The sequence below is a fragment of the Oncorhynchus gorbuscha genome, linkage group LG17, assembly GCF_021184085.1.
Source record: "Oncorhynchus gorbuscha isolate QuinsamMale2020 ecotype Even-year linkage group LG17, OgorEven_v1.0, whole genome shotgun sequence".
Classification (NCBI taxonomy): Eukaryota; Metazoa; Chordata; class Actinopteri; order Salmoniformes; family Salmonidae; genus Oncorhynchus; species Oncorhynchus gorbuscha.
The window spans coordinates 50,403,874-50,420,461 of record NC_060189.1 but is presented as its reverse complement, the minus strand read 5'-3'; the positions used below and the strand labels follow the sequence as shown (position 1 = coordinate 50,420,461).

The following is a 16,588-nucleotide window of genomic DNA, read 5'->3' as shown; positions in this document are numbered from 1 at the left end:
AAAGACTAAATGAAAGCAACAGGAAGTGAATGATGTCAGGGCGGTGGAAGGGATGAGGTGGAGGAAAAGACAACATTTAAACAAAGTGGCCATTTTATGTCTTGATAGAACATGAAGCCCCACGAAGGACACTATTAAATAGAATGGTATGGGGTATTAACAAAATTAACAACTGTTACAGTAATTTACTCAATTACAGTGCATTCGGAAAATATTCAGACACCAACCTTTTCCACATTGTTACGTTACAGCCTTATTCTAAAATTGATTGATTTCCCCTTTCAATCTACACACAATACCCCATAATGACAAAGCAAAAACAGGTTTTTCAAATGTAAAAATTAAATAATGGAAATATCACATTTACATAAGTATTCAGAGTCTTTACTCAGTACTTTGTTGAAGCACCTTTGGCAGCGATTACAGCCTCGAGTCTTCTTGGGTATGATGCTACAAGGGGAGTTTATCCTATTCTTCTGTGCAGATCACCTGTATTTGGGGAGTTTATCCTATTCTTCTGTTCAGCAGATCCTCTCAATTTATTATCTTGCTCTGTCAGGTTGGATCTTATTTGGTTCTTTCCCTCTTTCTATCCCTCTCTCTCCCCCTCCCTCTCTCACTCTCTCGCTCTCTCTTCTCTCTAGTGTTCCTGCTCCCAGCTGTTCCTATTCCCCTAATCAATCATTTAGTCTATTTTAAGCCTGGATTCACCGTGCTGTGTTTGTGTGTGCCACTCAAGGACATTCAGAGACTTGTCCCTGCTGTTCAAACCACTCCTACATTTACTTTACTGGATTAAAGACAGGTGGACTCATGACACCTACATTTACAAGTTGGACTCCAGAAAACATCTCAAGGACAATCAATGGAAACAGGATGCACCTGAGCTCAATTTCGAGTTTCATATTTTTTATACATTTGCAAAAAAATAAAAAATAATCTAAAAACCTGTTTTCGCTTCGTCATTATGGGGTATTGTGTGTAGATTGATGAGAAAAAATATATATTTAATCAATTTTAGAATAAGGCTGTAACGTAACAAAAATGTGGAAAGAGTCAAGTGGTATGAATCCTTCCCGAATACACTGCATGTCTTATTTGCGCATCGTCAAAAGTTGCACTGATTGACTGTGTTATAGCACGGCCTTCACTTACCCCCTTCAACATCCGTGTGACTCAATGATCGTCTGTACAGGCCTGCGTATGTGTGTTAGGCATACGGGTTGTGTTTTGTTGGTGTGTGTGTGTGTGTGTGTGTGTGTGACAGTGGTGTGTATTAGGTGTGTGTGTGTGTGTGTAGTACCTGTAGCCAGATTCGGGACACTCTGGACCCGCTTCATGTGGGAGCGGGTGACTAGCAAGGCGGTGCTTTTGCGAGTGTGTCCTCCGCTATCTGAGAAAGCACAGCCAGCAGCCACGGCAGCAGAAAGCAGCGCACACACACACATACACACACAAACACACGCACAAGCCAAAGGCCCCCCAGGGAAGAGAAGGCAAAGCACATGCATTACAACGGCTCCATTCTCATAAGCAATGGGGGACGGGAGGAGGATGACGGCTCATGTCGAGACGGATGGAGGGAATAGTCTGTACTGACATACGTCATAGTATCCTATGCCATTATACACAGTGTTGTTGATTGGCTTGTCAGCAGGAAGTTGCCCACTGTGATGTCATCGCTGACTGACTGTCTATGTGTCTACTCTCTTAGGTTGTCAATACTGAATAGAACTAAAACTAGAAAGGAGAGATTCTATAACAATCATCACCAAAAACCTCTCTTAACCGATTGTGTGTTTGTTTACATTCTGGTCGATTCAGGCATGCAATAAAACGCACAGTAATTAAAAGTCCCCCTTCCTACTTCATATGAACTATGACCTCAGCGCAGATTAACGTTCATGCTTGCTTGGTCATCGACGTGGGAGTAATGAAACGCTGTTTATTTCTCCAAGAGGGCACAGAATCACTCTGCATGCAAAACGTTTCAGCGCACCCTGCCATTTCGAAGGCAACGTTCTGTTGGCAAACACTGTGGGATGTTCAGTGACTCAGTCACTCGTGATGTAAACATTAACCAAAGCTGGAGCAAAGCTCTGATTGCAATGTCATGGAAACTTAATGAGGGCATATGCCTGGCGGACTCGATAAGAGCATTCTAGATTGTGCGGAGGCTATTGGCACCTCGATAGGTCTTGTGCTGTGAACTATTGCCATAGCAGGAACAAATCCAGACTTTCATTGGCAGAGTAACAGACGGCGTAGGAGTGTAATAACACTAAGTGAAGGATTTGTCATCATAGCTACTGTAATGAAACACTCTATACATTTTGGGATGCGGGCCAAGTTCAAGATGGAGCTTTAGAGGCCGATTTATGAATTAGAGGCCGATTTATGAATGAGAGGAATTACGTGGGTGTATAAGTAGATCATAAAGCAATGGAATATGTGTAATGCCTCTATGAATCTACATTATAGAGCAGGGGTGGCCGTCACTCCTCCTGGAGAGCTGTTGGATGGGGGGGGGCATTTTGCTTCAACCCTGTTGTAACACAAGGTCCTATAAGCAGCTGATTGGGAGTGTTGGGTTTGTTAGAGCAGGGTCGGAGTGAAACCCTGCAGGAGAGTAGCTCTCCAGGAGGAAGGCTGGCTACCCTTGCGCTATACGTTTCATTGATCAAGGCTGGAATCGGCCGTCCTTCATTCAAAGCTTTTCTGAATGCTAGGCTAATGCTAACAAGATGCCGATACTCTTAACAGCTCTAAAAGTCTTCAAACAGATCATTTGTTATGAAAACAAACATAAAAATAAGAGATCTGTTGCGAACTTGCCTCAATCTAAATCTTGAAATGAAATGAGAGTTGGTTGAAAGAAAACACACAAAAAACGATGACATAGCTAAGCAACTCCGGCAGCAAGCAGTACTCAACAGCTGGCAAATGTCAACGAACACGGATATGCGCAATGCCTTGAGGTCAACATCCTAACGTGTGTGTGCGCTTGTGTTGCGTGGGGTTTAAAAACAGGCCCATCACATACCTGTATTCATGTTGAAGAGTTCTCCTAACAGTTCTACCGTCGCTGGGTACACTTTCCTGGAATAAAGGAATCAGAGACAGTGGTTGGATTATTGCCCAGTGTACAGCCCTCAGATGAAACAGAAATCCTACTTCTCTTTCGCATTACCTGGTGCAATTCAGCTCGTCATGCCACGTAAATGGACATTGTGGATAATACATGTACTGTACCTCAAAAAGTTCTCCATCAGAAATAACTTGAGCGTCTGACTCGAAAACTAAAAGTCTCTTAAAGGGGGACATTTTGACTACAAAAAAGTAGTGCGGTTGTAAAAACAGACCTCATTTCCTCAAATAGTTCCAACATGCATTCCTCCCATTGGTGTTAAGGGCAGCAGAATTAACATTGCCCCAGTTTTGTGCCAGGCTCAACACGACTCTAGCCTAAAATGAACATTCATTCCTGTTTGTTTGTCATTTTCTTAACTTCTGAAATCAGGTGGATTACTGCTCGGTTGGACACAAGTCCTAGCAGTCGTACAGTAGCGAGGGTAGCTGCATCTCTGCAGAGTAGCTCCTGGAATTGAGTATCACAAGCATGTAGTCGTGGAATGTGAAACATTTGAAATGTTCCTTCCTTTAATCTATATTGTATGAGGAAACCCCCTTGAGTTGTGCAGCTATTTCCCAGGGGGATTTTTTAAACCTCTAATTTAAATAAAATAAATATCCATTAATTTTTGCAACTATGTGGATGATAATATAAATTCAACTTGAAGCACTGAAAATATATTATACATGGATAACTGAATTTATAAATCAACAAATCTATAAATATTGCATAATAGTATAGGCTACACATAGGCCATCACACAAAAGACCATACTAAGAAAACCGACTTCCTGCTACACTGAGCACAAGGGCTCTGTCACAAGTTAGATCTACAGATACATAACTCGTTAGGACAGAGCGCCAAACAGAGGGACGGGCAGAAACAAACGGGTTCACTTGTGGAGCGATGAGCTCGCGGCTGACGGACGAATCAAAATCAATTAGTGTACCTCAGATCTGGCACGTCTTTATGCATCATCCCTGCCTCGCTGTTGAATTTACAACAATCTTAATCCGAAAATCCCTGGCAGAACTTAGCCTTAGTTTAGTAAGATATGGAGCAAAATATCACCTTTGTTTTGAGATATTCCCTTTGAGTGTCTGCTATGTTCATTGTTTTTTATGTCACTCAATGTCCGCGCTGTCACACTGGCATAACGTCATGATAAGGGACTGATAAATGCTACAGGCCAACAATACAGTTACTTAACTGTACCGTATGTACACGTACCAAACAGACACCAAATGTAATGTCTTAATGCTGTACATGATGGGTGATGAATCAGCTCTGAAAATACTCTTGTCCATGATTGATATGGAAAAGGGCCCTGTTGGAAAGTCCAGGCCTTGGTATGTTTGTGTACATGTTTAATGCGTGTGTGTATATAAGTACGGTGCCTTCAGAAAGTATTCACACAAACCTTTACACTAATCCATAATGTCAAAGTGGAAACCTGTTTGTCGAACATTTTAGAAATGTCTTCAGTGAATAAGTATTCAACCCCTTTGTTAGGGCAAGCCTAAATAAGCTCAGGAGTAAAAAATGTGCTTAAATTGCATAAGAAGTTGCATGGACTCATTCAGTGTTAAGTAGTAGTGGTCATGATTTTTGAATGACTACCCCATCTCTGTAACCCACATAAAATTATCTATAAAAAAATGGTGCCTCAAATCGAGTAGTGAATTTCAAAACACAGATTCATCCAAAGACCAGCAATATTTTTCAATGCCTTGCAAAGAAGGGCACCGATTGGTAGATGTGAATATTCTATATTTTTTTTAATAAGACGCTGAATATCCCTTTGAGCATGGTGAAGTTATTCATTACTGGAGGCTTTGGATGGTGTATCAAATGCACCCAGTCACTACAAGTGTGCAGGCATTCTTCCTAACTGAGTTGCTGGAGAGGGAATTTGTTGTCTAGCAATGATCAACAAATTAACTTGACAGAGCTTGAAGAATTTTCAAAAATAATACAAATGGGCTAATATTGTACAATCCAGGCATGCAAAGCTCTTTCCCAGAAAGACTCACAGCTGCAATCACTGCCAAAGGTGCTTCTACAAAGTATTGAATCAGGGGTGTGAAGAAATTAGATTTCTGTCATACATTTTTATATATATATATATATTGGCCCATTCCTCCTGACAAAGCTGGTGTAGCTGAGTCTGGTTTGTAGGCCTCCTTGCTCGCACACGCTTTTTCAGTTCTGCCCACACATTTTCTATAGGATTGATGTCAAGCAATGTGAGTTTGAAGGTAGGCCTTGAAATGCATCCATAGGTACACCTCCAATTGACTCAGATTATGTAAATTAGCCTATCAGAAGCTTCTAAAGCCATGACATCATTTTCTGGAATTTTCCAAACTGTTTAAAGGCAGTCAACTTAGTGTATGTAAACTTCTGACCCACTGGAATTGTGATACAGTGAATTATAAGTGAAATAATCTGTCTGTAAACAATTGTTGGAAAAATTACTTGTGTCACTCACAAAGTAGATGTCCTAACCGACTTGCCAAAACTATAGTTTGTTTGTAGTTTGTTTGTTGTAAACTAAGAAGTTTACATACGTTTTAATAACTCCAACCTAAGTGTATGTAAACTTCCGACTTCAACTGTATGTATGTCTGTACGTATGTACACACACAGTATATGCCTTAATTTCTAAAATATATTGACTCTGCTTTCATTTGACATATTGGTGCTCATGGGTCCTTTTAGATGGAAATGCCCATTACTAGTGGTGCAACAGATCACAAATCTCACGGTTCGGATCGCAGTTTTGAGTCACAGATTGGATCATTTTTCGGATCAGCATAAAAACTAAAGAAAGGGAGACAAATATAACTTCGCTTTCCTTTTATTACTTAAAGAAAACAAAGCAAGGAAGTTTTCAATGTTTTAAATAAAATCTTAAATTCAATACTCAATTGTTAAATTACAGTGCAATATGAGGCATGTAACCTTCCTTTGAACAATTGTGAATGCAAAAATTGCCTGTGTCCACATCATTAAAACAGTTTAAAAAGGCCAAGCAAAGCAGACCTGAGCTTGTAACTTCAAATTATATATATATATTTTTAATGTCTACATTCTCTGGGGATTAGGGTCGACCTCTTTGCAGTCACTATGTCCCCTGCCGTGGAGAACACCCTCTCGCTGGGAACTGAAGTGCCAGGCACAGCCAGGTAGCCTCTAGCCATCATGGCAATGTGAGGGTATTTACACTCATTGCTTTTCCACCATGTTAGTGGATCACCATCCACTGGAACGCCGCTTGCTGCCTTGTAGGATGCCTCCTCTTTGATGGTGTTGGCAAACGTCTTGCCCGTGTCCTTGCTCACAAAGGTCTCCCGGCAAAGCTCCTTCATGGCCAAATTATTTTGTGGAGGACATGCCTCAGAGTCTGCTCCTGTCAGCTCTGTGGCTCGACCCTGCAGAAAGAAATGACTTGATCTAACTATTTATGTTCATAGAACTATAATTGTGGCAATAACATTTAATAAAAAGCCATTATTATTACAAATTTAAATAAATTAATGATATTAATAGCAATAGCATAGACTAAGATTAGACTGCAGTATATTATTGAAGTAATTCACTCTTACTTTTTTATTTTACCTCTTCAGTGGCCACAATCTCAGTGGTGAGATCACTATGTCCTCTGGTATAGGGCAGGGTCTAGGTGAGACAGGGACTTGAACCTTGGATCCAGTGCAGTAGATCTATGAAGGTAATCCTGTACGTTAGGGGGTTATCTGGGGTTCAGGTCCTCTCTAATGGCAGCCTTGACATCTCTAGTGCCGTCTTCATCACTTGGGGCCATGGATTGTGGAATCCTTGTTTTCAGAGGTAGGATCACGGACACAGACGGTGAAGTTTCAGTGCTCAACAGGCATGTAACCGTTTTGAGGGGTTTGAGCACCTGGAGGACCTCCTCTGCCACTTTGGCGTTATCATCAGACAAGGTGACAATGTCTTTATATTTTTTTCGGAGTCTTGTCGATCAGTGCAGAGTATACAGCTGCCTGCTGCTCAAGATGGAACTCCACTTATGACATGTTGGAGAGCTATGCTGTTGTGACATGGTGTATGAGCTTGTGGGTCGGTGGCTCTAACATTTCTTGCTTGGTCTTAAGCACATGAGTGGCTGTTGTGCTTCGGTGGAAAAAGGAAACCACCTTCCTGATCCTCCCAAGGAGGCTGTCCATCTGGTTCACCGAGGTTCCCCTTTGAGATGCTAAATTGATCACATGTGCAAAGCGAGCTACCTGTGGCCCCCGTCCAGCCTCTATCACTGCATTTACTTGGTTCTTGGCATTATCTGTGGTGATTGGGATATTGATATTGGGCCTCTAGCTTCCACTCTGCTACTGCTCTCCTAGCAGTACCTCCACCGGATTTGTGCCTGTGTGACTCCGAGGAGGGAGTGTCTGTAGCACCGGACTTCGCATCTCCCACTCCTCTGTGGTGTAGGGAGTAGTCACAGTTATGTAGAGGATGCCTGGGATAGTTCGGCGACAATTTATGATCTTTTCCTGTTCATAAAGTTCTGGCACGATCTCCATACTGAAGTGGGTACGCGAGGGGATTTTGTAGCGTGGCTCAAGCACTTTCAACCAGATTTTGAAACCTTTTAGTTTTCCACAACAGAGTATGGCCTCATGTCTGCAGCGATAAACATCCCGATAGATTTGGTGATGGCTTCAGCCCGGTCTGATTCTGCAGCAAAGGGCTTAATTGCAGCGGTGAGAAGTTGTTGTCTCTTGGCTGAGTTGGCTCCCATCACTGACACACCAGGGTGATGATGCTTTAAAAAGATGTGGCCACGCTCGATGTATATCCATGATCACGCGGCTTTCTCGTGGCACAATGACAACACACCGTAATGGTGTTGTCCACCACCCTTCTTCCATCATCATATTTGACAGGGAAGCCGAAATGCTCCCATGCATGAGACGTAAATGAAGCGGGAGGCTTTTTCCAGTTCTTCAGCTCCTCCGCCGGCCATGGCCGTCACTGATTTTTTCTTCTTAGCTTTTTTTTCAACGAGAGCATCCAGGATAGATTCATTGGGATTCAACTGCTTTAAAAAAATAAAAATAAAAATCAACCTTCAGAGTAAAACACAGCATCGGTCTTGTCTTTACCTTTTCACTGCAACTCGGGAGTCGAGATTTAGGGAATTATCCCTTTAAAAAGTATCAGTGGCAGTAAAACTATTTCACACTATGCTGGTTAAACTATACAATTGATCTGCGGTTCACATGCGTGCCGAACCGTGTGGGGGTGAGCCGCACGGATGAACTACGGTCCCTTACACCACTACCCATTACCCACAATCCTTTCCTGGCAGTCAGTAAATGGGAAAACACTTAGTCTCCTATGCAGCATTGAAAATAGGCAAAGGTGGATAAATATGCAGCAGGGGAAAATGGAACTGGGAGGTCAAGAACAGCAGGAAGCTGAGGACTATGTTGCATTCTGGTTACGGCAGGAGGCAGGAGCCAGGAGGACATGGGTTGCATCTCAATACACCAAAGATGGCCTCCATATCTGCACTGGCATTAAAAGAACTGGACAGGTGAAAGCAACTTACCATAGCAGGCATCCTCCACATTGCCTTCACATTCCTGTGTTTTCAGAACGTCGCAGAGGGTGAGGAAAAGTCACTTTTTCTAAAGGTTATGTCCACACACACACACACACACACACAGCTTGTTTGCTGCTCCCACAAGTGACGTTTAACTAAAAGCTACCGAAACAGCGTCTCCTCTGACATGGTTGTCGTCAGGTAACCAAACCCACATGACACAGGGGATGAAGCCATGTGTAGACACGTCTACGGCTTAGTGGACACACCACGGCAGGTCTGCCATCGAGACACGTTTCTCACATGGACGGGACTGGAAACTGAACCATCTTAAGCATTCATCCCCAAATGCACCATCATGGATGGATTCAAACAAAAAAGGGTAGACTCAAATCATTGAATGGCTAAAAAAAAACAGAACCTACCGATTGTGGGTCCTTTTAGAAGGCTAACAAATAACCAAGCTGACAGACAGCCGATAAAGCCCATCGGACAACCGGGGGCCACCTCTAATTGGACTGCAAACTGGAATATTCATCTCTCGGTTTAAAAAAAATGTGCAAGAGAAGCACTTAGGACTCTATTGACTTTTAAAAACACAAGCCGTACGTCTTGCCAACACAGCCAGTGTTGGTGGTGCTAGACAAGTGGCCAACACTCTGATGGGTTTCTATAGAGCGCAAACGATAGATGCTAAATGCTGCTATACAATGGCTAGTTGTCTGTCCATTTAGTAATCTCACACAGCTACACACATTGGGGTTAATCCCGGGGCTGGCGTCATGGCTTGTCGCTATCCAAACCAGGGCCAGGGGCAGAAAGGATCATGTTTCCGGGGGACAGACCAGCGGCGACACAGCAGCTGTGGCCACCACGGCCCACGGGGGAAGTGTTATGGTGGGACACTGGATCCGCTCTTTCAAATGAGTGATATTCAAACTTGTTCAGCAAAAACTAAATAACACTTTAGAAACTTGGGTCCAATATTATTTCACAAAGCAAGTTGACTGCGAGAACAATTACAATTCACAACTTGTGTCCAATTGGAATCTGGGAATACGCAGGTACACCTAAAATGTCTTTCCACACCGAGCCCCATCTCCAACTGCAATTCCACCGAGTCCCCCTGACCAGAGAATCAGCATGGAGCCATTCGAATGTCTGAAGCTTTAATGCCTATAAAACAAGTCACAGTCCTCGTATCAGACGGTCATGGGGAGGGTTGTGACAGCGGCTGTAAATATTGAAGCCTGGCACGTACTGCTGTGATTAAAATCGGCTGGTGCCGCGGCGCTATGTTTACGAGGCATTAGATGCCAGCACCTGATGAATCCCCAGACAAGCCAGTTGCCGCATATCAACGGAATAATCATTTATAGAACAGGAAACGAGGAAGGCGGATGGGAGGATAAAAACAGGTCGGATAAGGGAGAATACAATTGGAGAGTGAATGGCCGGTCACTGCTTGACGCTCTCACCAGAGCTCCTTATTGCATGTATGAAAACATACAATGTCTGAACTATTACATCCATATCATGAGACTACCATGGTTGAATTGTGCCTATCTATTCCACTGCAATGGCCACTTAACTTTTCACTGCATTGATTCAAAGTTACACTCAGCCTCGGTGTTACATTTCTGCTGGGTCATCACTATAGAATCTCTTCACTCTGTGTCGACGAGCACCCGTGCAGTTATTCTGTGCACTTCTCATGAAGAGGAAGACACTCCAGCACGCCGCTGATATTTGACGCCCCAACAAACAATGTGATGGAGCTCACTGCAACATTTTGTGAACCTCCGAGCCTCTCGGATGCCCAATGCATCACACCACTCGGAGCGTCGGCGTACGCGGTCACACACACACACACACACACACACACACACACACACACACACACACACACACACACACACACACACACACACACACACACACACACACACACACACACACACACACACACACACACACACACACACACACACGCACGTGAAGAAGTTGGAGCACAGGATTAGCCGTAGTGTTAGGTATCGGTGTGTCTGGGCTATAGCTGGGAAGAGTTTAGAGTGCGGACGAGAGGTCTATTTGAGATCCTGGGATTGTAAAAAAAGTGGCGTTGCGTGTCTAGAGACGTAATTCTGACACCACTCACGACATTGCTGAGAGATAAACAAAAACATCCCAATGAAACGCGGTGACATTCAAAAGACGGCGTGAAGGTAGAACATCCTAGCCCTCTCCGTTTGGCCTCCTGAGGGTGGCGGGGGATTTCATTACACAAGATGCCTTCGTCCCAGGTGATGCGCGTTTGACTACGTACGCTAGTAGGTCTTGACAAAACTGCAAAAGCTGTGCGTTTTTCCTACCCAATTTCAAAATGGACCCCTTACTCTATTATGAACGTTTTGGTCCGGTTTCCCGAGACACGGATTATGCCTAGTCCGCGACTACATAAATAATACATTCGAAATGGAATTTCCAGGACGAGACTTGATCTGTGAAACCGGCCCCGTAGCCCTGAGGACCCCCCTGGGTGCATGTCTAGTTTTTTTGTCCTAGCACTACACAGCTGTTTCAGATAACCAACTCATTAAACTTTGACTATTTGAAATCAGCTGCGTAATGCTAGGGCATCGAAATTCCATCAATAATAATGATTTTTGTTGTCGTTGTCCTGGACTAGGCTTCATCTGTGCCTGCTGAGCGCAAACTTGAACGTTGTGAAAACTCTGTGCAACTTTCAGTGTGCGTTTACTTACGAACACTGAGGCTGTACCCGCTTTAAGTCAAGTACGCTACCGTGGATGATCATAATGTGGGCTTACCAGAGTGGCCTACCGTCAAAAACAATGGAGAAAATGCATCTCATAACATGTAAAAAGCTGTTCATTCAGCCTACAGTAGCAAACAATGTGTGGTGTTCAATGACAAAAAAACACATGCAGGGCTTGAAATCTCTCAAACCTCTTTATCCCCTTATCCTTCAGACAAGGAGGTGACCGAAAATGTTCTCGTTTGATGCAAGAAACCACTTTACAAAATAAAACGCATTATTATTCCCATACCATTATTACAGAGTATCAGACAAATGCCACCCTTTGCCTATTGGCTACTTAGCTTATTCAAGCCTGTCTCAAAATACAACACTGCCCTTTTAAGACATAAAAGCTCTTCAGCTGACTCACTTTTCAAAGATGTCTAGAAATGTACACGTTTTGTGCACTTGTAAGAAGAAATCATTCCCCCATTACGGACTACAAATGATCTATTACTGGGCTAATAACTCACTAACTAGCAAAGGATATGAACATATGAACACACATGGCTACACGCAGCTCTTGCTCTGATCTCAAAACAAGCACATCAACTCACACCCTCTCATGCTGTAAACACAGTCCATTTCAAAGTGAATGGCACAGATGCATTATGGCAATGGTTTATTTGCATATAGGCCTACTACAGCTCTGATTGGTTATGGCGCACTGGTCTGTGTAGAGTACGGGCCTGAGTGGTGCCTGTCAATGTAATAGAATCCTACTCCGATGCAGTCTGCCTTCAACAAAATCTCTTGCATAGTTAGTTTTGCATACTAATAAGTATTGCATGCCTCCCGAGTGGCACAGCGGTCTGCGTCACTGCAGACCCGGGTTTGATCCCGGGCTGCGTTGCGGCCGGGCCGCGACCAGGAGATCCATGAGGCGGTGCACAATTGGCCCAGCGTCATTCGGGTTAAAGGAGGGTTTGGCCGGTCTGGACTTCCTTACCCCATCGTGCTCTAGCGACTCCTGTGGCGGGCTGGGCACATGCACGCTGACATGGTCGCCAGTTGTGTCAAAGGAAACACTGAACATTGGGGTGGCTGGCTTCCGGGTTAACCGAGCAGTTTGTCGAAAAGCAGTGCGGCTTGGCAGGGTTGTGTTTCAGAGGACGTACAGCTCTCTACCTTGGCCTCTCCCGAGTCCTACGGGAGTTGCAGCGATGGGACAATTGGATATCACAAAATTGGGAAGAAATCGTCTTGCCTAGTTTGTTTTGTTTCTGTATGTTGCATTGAAAGTGGCTAATATTGCGTTGATTCTATCACAATACCCACAGTCAAGGGAAACGTTGATATAGTGTTAACTAAAAATGGGGAAAAATCTAGAAAGTTGAATCTCGTGCTTCTCTGTGCGGGATGATATTTCTTCTGCTTCTTCAGTCCCGGGGGAGCTGCGCAGCTTAGAGGGAACATTGCTTAGAAGGCATTTCACACTTACAAAAGTGGATGTGAAACCATCCATTAGAGATGGTAATTAGGCATGGTGAGCATGAAACCATTGTGAATCATCCTGGATTAAGAAGACCCTCAGAGCAGGTGGTTTATTTCAGTCGGATAACCATCATTACAGATCTAGATAAAGTCCATAAGGAAGTCCATGCCTGTTCCATGCCTGTTCCATGATGTAATATGATTCATGGTATTACAACAGTGGATTAGTCATGAGTCTAGGATGGCACATTATCAGCTGATTGACACTGCACAGTTTTCAGCTAAAGTGGGACTTACTTCAGTTTTCAAATTTGAGTGACCTTTTGTAGCCTTAAGAAATTAGACGCTCTGAATCAAGATGGGGGATTAAGTTTTGGTTTATGATTTACTGAAGTTTATGGCACAATGTTCTATTTCTATTAAGATTCACAGCACCAGTCCTAGGGACACCAATGAAATCAGTAAACCTCCTATCAAGGGACCTGCAAGGCACAACGAGCCATTATCAAAATGTTGACAACTAAAATTAATGTCCATAATAACTTCCAATTGTGCATCGGGGCAAGCAATGGGACTGTAGTTCCTTCCCAAAGTTCAGACATAAAATGCCAGACTCCATCTCGCATAAATATAAGTAGAATGTATTTTTTTTCTCTGGTTATTTTGTTGGCTTGTTCTTGAGGGAAAGCTCGTAACATTCAGAAGTCAAATTGATATAGCAGCACTATGCGCACTTAGAGGACAGAGTAAAATCTCATTTTGACTAAAACGTCTAGGGTAGGCCTACGAATCATATCCAACTGACACTTCTGGTACCACCGAGTATGTTATGAGTGTAACGTCACTCTTTTTATACCACAGATGTTTAGAATGATATAAAAGGCAATTCTATCTGAGCCTGATGTAGAAGCTCTGTACAGATAAATTATGCATTTCCTTAAACTCAATGTGGGAAAATACTTTTTCCATACTTTAATTTATTCAGTTCTCGGCTTTGCAATTGATTCATTCCTCCCCCAAGAGTCAAAATAAACTGAGCTAATGGCAGAATCTGTGGGTAATACCGAACAGAAAGCCTGGAGAGGAGGAACTCCAAATCTCAAAAAGAAGTAGTATTTCCTTCCTCCTCTCCATTTTCAATCCCTAAAAACATATGTTGAGATTGCCTAGAGCTGTTATACACTGCTCAAAAAAATAAAAGGGAACACTAAAATAACATCCTAGATCTGAATGAATGAAATACTCTAATTAAATACTTTTTTCTTTACATAGTTGAATGTGCTGACAACAAAATCACACAAATTATCAATGGAAATCACATTTTTCAACACATGGAGGTCTGGATTTGGAGTCACACTCAGAATTAAAGTGGAAAACCACACTACAGGCTGATCCAACTTTGATTTAATGACCTTAAAACAAGTCAAAATGAGGCTCAGTAGTGTGTGTGGCCTCCACGTGCCTGTATGACCTCCCTACAACGCCTGGGCATGCTCCTGATGAGGTGGCGGATGGTCTCCTGAGGGATCTCCTCCCAGACCTGGACTAAAGCATCTGCCAACTCCTGGACAGTCTGTGATGCAACGTGGCGTTGGTGGATGGAGCGAGACATGATGTCCCAGATGTGCTCAATTGGATTCAGGTCTGGGGAACGGGCGGGCCAGTCCATAGCATCAATGCCTTCCTCTTGCAGGAACTGCTGATACACTCCAGCCACATGAGGTCTAGCATTGTCTTGCATTAGGATGAACCCAGGGCCAACCGCACCAGCATATGGTCTCACAAGGGGTCTGAGGATCTCATCTCGGTACCTAATGGCAGTCAGGCTACCTCTGGCGAGCACATCGAGGGCTGTGCGGCCCCCCAAAGAAATGCCACCCCACACCATGACTGACCCACCGCCAAACTGGTCATGCTGGAGGATGTTGCAGGCAGCAGAACATTCTACAGGGCATCTCCAGGCTCTGTCACGTCTGTTACATGCTCAGTGCGATCCTGCATTCATCTGTGAAGAGCACAGGGCGCCAGTGGCGAATTTGCCAATCTTGGTGTTCTCTGGCAAATGCCAAACATCCTGCACAGTGTTGGGCTGTAAGCACAACCCCCACCTGTGGACGTCAGGCCCTCATACCACCCTCATGGAGTCTGTTTCTGACCGTTTGAGCAGACACGTGCACATTTGTGGCCTGCTGGAGGTCATTTTGCACAAAGGCGGAGGTAGCGGTCCTGCTGCTGGGTTGTTGCCCTCCTACAGCCTCCTCCACATCTCCTGATGTACTGGCCTGTCTCCTGGTAGCGCCTCCATGCTCTGGACACTACGCTGACAGACACAGCAAACCTTTTTGCCACAGCTCACATTGATGTGCCATCCTGGATGAGCTGCACTACCTGAGCCACTTGTGTGGGTTGTAGACTACGTCTCATGCTACCACTAGAGTGAAAGCACCGCCAGCATTCAAAAGTGACCAAAACATCAGCCAGGAAGCATAGGAACTGAGAAGGGGTCTGTGGTCCCCACCTGCAGAACCACTCCTTTATTGGGGGTGTCTTGATAATTGCCTATAATTTCCACCTGTTGTCTATTCCATTTGCACAACCGCATGTGAAATTTAAATGTCAATCAGTGTTGCTTCCTAAGTGGACTTGGAGTTACATTGTGTTGTTTAAGTTCTCTCTATTTTTTGGAGCAGTGTATTTTATTGAGTCACAGTGGTTTATCCGTAGATTGTAATTTAGGTGTTGGTGGAGACCTCTGGAAAGTTGTGTATATATTCACTGAAAAAAAATCTGAACAAAATGTATTTTCCTGAGTTACAGCTCATGTAAGGAAATCAGTCAACTGAAACTCATTAGGCATAATCTATGGATTTCACATGACTGGGCAGGGGCGCAGCAATGGGTGGGCCTGTGAGGGCATAGGCCCAACCCACTTGGGAGCAAGGCCCACCCACTGATGAGCAAGGCCCAGCCCAGCTCCTCAGTTTCTTCAGCTGTCCGGATGGCTGGTCTCAGACAATCCTACAGGTAAAGAAGCCAAATGTGGAGTTCCTGGGCTGGCGTGGTTACACTGTGCATGTAAGGCCGGTTTGACGTACTACCAAATTCTCTAAAACGTCGTTGGATGTGGCTTATGGTAGAGAAATTAACATTCAATTATCTCGCAACATCTTGGTGGACATTCCTGCAGTCAACATACCAATTGCACGCTCCCTCAAAACTTGAGACATCTGTGGCATTGCGTGACAAAATTGTACATTTCAGAGTGGCAATTTATTGTCCCCAGCACACGGTGTACCTATGTAATGACCATGCTGTTTAAATCAGCGTCTTGATATTCCACACCAGGGATGTAAACAAAGAGCGTCCTCTCACCATTCTCCACTTTAGAGAGTCCTCGTCGGCGTATGCTGATAACCTGGGAGAGAGAGGTGACTATTAAAGCGTTCTCTGTGGCCATTTGTGGTTCTCCCTCTCCTCCTCCTCCCCCGATGACTTGGCACTTTTCCAAACTGTCGGAGCTAGTGCTATAATAATGATGACCTCAACAAAACTTAAGTGGCCACACAATTTATTTGAGTAAGAGAGAGCGATCGCAGATGCTTCAGAC

The 16,588-nt window shown here is 43.9% G+C and overlaps 1 protein-coding gene across 5 annotated transcripts in view; it reads right to left on the bottom strand.

Moving 5' to 3' along the window:
• LOC124001476 (sorbin and SH3 domain-containing protein 2-like) overlaps positions 1-16,588 on the bottom strand; it is a 92,157-nt gene that overhangs the window by 43,686 nt on the left and 31,883 nt on the right. For 3 of the 5 annotated variants that reach the window (XR_006832790.1, XR_006832789.1, XR_006832788.1), the window contains 2 exons: positions 3,044-3,099; positions 1,304-1,393 (listed from right to left, as the gene is read on the bottom strand). The gene's annotated coding sequence lies outside the window, so the exon portion shown is untranslated. The remainder of the gene's footprint in view (positions 1-1,303; positions 1,394-3,043; positions 3,100-16,588) is intronic. The other 2 variants (XR_006832792.1, XR_006832791.1) reach the window with 1 other exon arrangement.